Below are 4,412 nucleotides of genomic sequence, written 5' to 3'. Positions count from 1 at the left end.
ATAACATTTTGTATAACATGTGTAATACAGCATTCTCACTAATAGTGGAATTACTCATACCAAGCCATTGTAATGAGCGTTAAGGTTTGTCAGTATTTATTTGAATAGCCAACCAACTGTATAGAGAATATGCATTGCACGCCTACAAGTAAGAAAACAGGGAAACACGGTACTTCCTTTCTTTGGTCAGTCTGTGTGCCTGTTCTCTGTGGGGACTCGGTTGCTGAGCAAATCACTCTGTTCTATGTATAACCTTGCTGATTTGCATGCTTCTCTAAAAGGCACACACCCAGGTTGGTTAGGAAAGGCAGCACTGATAAACAAACCCTTCGGACCACCTGAATGCTGCCTTAGGAGATAAAGAGCACAGGAAGGTCTTTGGATAATTTTGAGAGTTCTCCTTGACTTCTGAGTCTTTTTCTTTCAAACTGATTCAAAGGTTGGTCTCTTCTCAGGTTCAGTTAATGGAGGTCAGAATACTGATGGGGGTGGAGTAACTCTTTTCCCTTGTTTCTAGACAGCAGAGGTGTCTTGTACTTGAGAAATTCTGGAGTTCCTTGAGCTGACTCCCTACAGTCCTAAAAAGTAGTAGTAGTTGTTGTTGTTATTATTACTTTATTTTAGTTAGAAAAGAACTTTATTTGTTCTGGGGAGTCACCCATGTCCTCTCAGAACTTCTGAAACTGCATCTCAGTGCTGGCATCCTTGGTAACCTTCAGCATATTGAAGCACAGTGTCTTGCTCAGGGGCCTGCACTCTCCCACAGTGACAATGTAGCCAATCTGTACATCCCTGAAACAGGGGAAAGGTACACAGACAAGCTCTTGGGGCGTTTCTCAAAGTGATTGTACTTCTGGACATAGTGCAGATGGTCCCAGTAGATGACAATGGTCCTGCATCTTGGTCACAACACCAGACAGGATTTGACCTTGAATGGAGACATTGCCAGTGAAGGGCATTTCTTGTCTATGTAGGTGCCTGCCCTCAGGGGCCTCCTTGGGCATCGTGAAGCCTAGATTGATGTTTTTGTAGTACCAGAGGAGCTTCTCCTTTTCTGGTTTCTCCCAAGTAGAACCCACTTATTGTTTTTGAAAGATCATGGGCTGCTTTTGGTAAGCACACTTGGCCTGAGTGTCTGTCATCTTTCCAGCAGCCTCAGGAAAGATTTACTATTGATTTGGTTTCTTTATGGAGCTCGTACAGTTGTACTGAAACGACAATTTGATGGTGTCTGAGTGACATGTGACCTAGTTAGAATCTGAAAAGTGAGTATCCTCTAGAAAGAGCTCGTGAGAAGTAAGTGTCTTTAAGGACCAATAACTTCATCTGACATGTCAGGTGCTGCCAAATTGTGTGAGGATCTTTCTGGAACAAGTAACACACATATGCTGCCTATGTGCCAAGCCCCAGGGCAAATACTTAGGCTCACTTAATTATCATAGAAATCCCATTGCAAAGACCAGAGAGGTCCAATCACTGCCCCATGCTACAACTTTCTCAAAGTCTCCACTGGAAGAGGAAGCCAACCAGGCAGTATGAGGCCCGATTCTCACCGAGAGGTGGAATTGTGTACCTGTGAGACTCTTTCACCTTGCCCAGCTGTCTTCTCACTTCTCACTTCATTACTTGCAAGTACGTGTTATAGAGAGAGGACCGTTGAGCGTGTCCTTCTGCTACGGCCACCAACACCACTTTTCCTTAAGCACGTGTGGTTTGGCCTGCAATGTGCAGGAAGGGTGGGGTGGATGTGACAGGCTGGCTGGAGCTGGGACACTGAGTTCCACTGGTGCTCTTCTCCGGGAGTGCTGAGGACAGCTCTCTGGCCTTTGGGTGTCTTGAGCTGCAAACTGGAGCCAGCGCAGATGTCTCCTTTACTTTCAGGCTGGGGGACTCGGCGGTTACATGGCAAAAGATTTGAGAGATTTGGACAGAGTGTTAAAGACAACAATGATGGGAAATTGCTAAACCAAGCACTACATTTGGCCAAAATGTTTTTACCTCTACTTTCTGCCCATAAATCCATCTCCCTGTTGAAGAAGAGTTGTACAGAGCTGACAAGATCTTATTTGAATAATAGAAACTCCTTGGTTCCAAAGGATAGTCTGGTATTTACAGACAACTGGAAAACAAGAAAGAAGCAATTCTGACTTGATGATATCTAGATGAACAGGATTTTCCTACAGGCATTAACAACAGATGGGAGAGAACATTGAATCAGGGATTATTAGTTTATGTCTTTGCAAAATACACAGCTTTTTTTTGTGCTCCTTTGACTTTCAAATGATGAGGCATGGGTAATCTTCTAACAGTGGGTAAGTGTAGAGAGAGGCGCAGTAGTAATGCATGTCATTTAAGTGTTATCACATAACAGTCTTCAGTTTTGGAATCCATTATTCAATATAAAACTTATAGTTCTGGAAAAGCTATCACAAAAATGAAGGGTGTTTTTGTTTGTTTGTTTTGTTGGTTGGTTGGTTGGTTTGGTTTTTGGAGACAGGGTTTCTCCGTGTAGCCCTGGCTGTTCTGGAACTCACTCTGTAGACCAGGCTGGCCTCAAACTCACAGAGATCAGCCTGCTTCTGCCTGAGATCAAAGGTGTGTACCGCCACTGCCTGGCATTTTTGTTTTAAATGAAGGGGTTGTAAGTTATGTTTGCTGCAAATCTTTAAGTTCAATTCTTTTCACTTTGTGTGTGTGTGTGTGTGTGTGTGTGTGTGTGTGTGTGTGTGAGAGAGAGAGAGAGAGAGAGAGAGAGAGAGAGAGAGAGAGAGAGAGAGAGAGAGAGATGGGCACGCATGTGTGTGAGTGCCTGTGTGTGGAGGTCAGAGGACACCTCCTCCCACCATGTGGGTCCTGGGGATTGAACTTAGGGCTCTGTAGTAAGCACCTTTAGTGGATGAATCATCTTGCCACCCTCTGCTACAAAAAAAAAAAAAAAAAAAAGCCTTGACTGAATGAATAGCTCTGTCTTCTTTATCTGATTTCTGTCTTTCCAGACAGGATCTCACTATGTATCCCATTGGCCTCAAGCTCCCAATCATCCTCCTTCATTCTCCCAGGACTCAGGCCCCAAGCACAAGCTGCCACATCCAGCAGAATTGCTCTTTCATGTTTTCTTTGGGAGAGAGTTGTTTATGATCTTGGACATGAATGAGAATAAGAATTTGTGAGTTGTTAAAATCCATATAAATATCCTGGGTGATGAAAAACAAATATTATAATGAGGCCTATGGATATCTCACCAATATTTGCAACCAGACCTGTTGTTATTGGAGTGGCTTCACCTCAATTGGGTTATCAGCTGTATGTGTTCCATCTTCCTCTTCTAATGTGGGGTCTGGGCCTTTCCACCTCCAAGCTCCTTCCAGGAAAGGCATAAATGGACATGTGCACTGGGCACACACACTTTAGAGACAATGTCAGCAGCCTGCCTGAGCTTGAATTCTGAAAAGAATTGGAAGCTGCATGCTCCTGTACTTCTTTTTCCAGAACTCCCCATTGGCAGCAAAGCCACTCTTCATTGGTCCCATTTCTGTACATTTTCTTAGGTGCTTTCTTTCCAGTTCTCAAATCTGATTTTCCCTTTTTCCCCATGAATTCTTCACCCAGAATCTCCACTCTCCCCGCCCCCCACACACCCAAATCTTGGTTCACACTGCTAATCTACGACAGGAAGCAAATGAGAAGAGCCTAAGCAACAGTCTCTGCTGTCTGTGAGAGGGAAAGTTCATTTCCCCTGCATCACTAGCATCCTCATTTGATGCTCTTTGGACTCTGTGACAGGGCTATCATTCTTCATGTCTGAAATGGAGTGAGATGACTGTCTATAACTGGCTCAGAGAGAAAGCAAAGGAATGCCCCACCCAACTAATCAAGTTGCATGCCTATCAGAGGGTGTGACCAGAGGTGGTTATCGAGGAGGCAGTCCAATGCTCAGAGTCCAGAGGGGAATCAGACAGGCAAACAAGTACCCACGTTACAGTGAGATATGATAAGGGTTGATGGGAACTGATGGGAAATGATTCTGGAGTTTGGGGGCGGGGTAGGCAAGCAAATAGCATTGTGCTGAGAGGGTGGAGGCCTCAGAAAGGAGGTGAACTTTAACAAGAGATTTGGAAAAAATAGGCACGAGGTGAATCTTCTGACAGTGGGAACAGGCATTCAGAAACCACCTGGTGAAGCAGAGCCAAAAGGCATGTCTGAGAAACAATGTAATTAGGGGTGGCAGGAGACACAGCTTGAAAACCCAGCAAATCAAAGGACCCCAAGTGCATCTAGCTGTTTAGCAGTATGGGTGCTATCTTGCAGGTCAGGAGGGGGACTGGAAGAGTTATAAATACCCAAAGTGTGATGGCAATTGTGTGGACTTGAAAGGAAACTCTGGTGGGCAATTAGGAGGAAAATTGGAGGTG

At 44.5% G+C, this 4,412-nt stretch overlaps 1 pseudogene; it reads right to left on the bottom strand.

Annotated features, from left to right (window-relative positions):
- Window positions 1-668: 668 nt before the first annotated feature.
- On the bottom strand, window positions 669-1,142 carry LOC128097966 (40S ribosomal protein S11-like; annotated as a pseudogene).
- Between the last annotated feature and the right edge of the window lie 3,270 nt (window positions 1,143-4,412).

The sequence above is a fragment of the Peromyscus californicus genome, unplaced genomic scaffold (assembly GCF_007827085.1).
Source record: "Peromyscus californicus insignis strain IS unplaced genomic scaffold, ASM782708v3 Scaffold_5__1_contigs__length_169319896, whole genome shotgun sequence".
NCBI classification, from domain to species: Eukaryota; Metazoa; Chordata; class Mammalia; order Rodentia; family Cricetidae; genus Peromyscus; species Peromyscus californicus.
The sequence above is the reverse complement of the archived record's forward strand: the minus strand, read 5'-3'. Positions and strand labels throughout refer to the sequence as shown.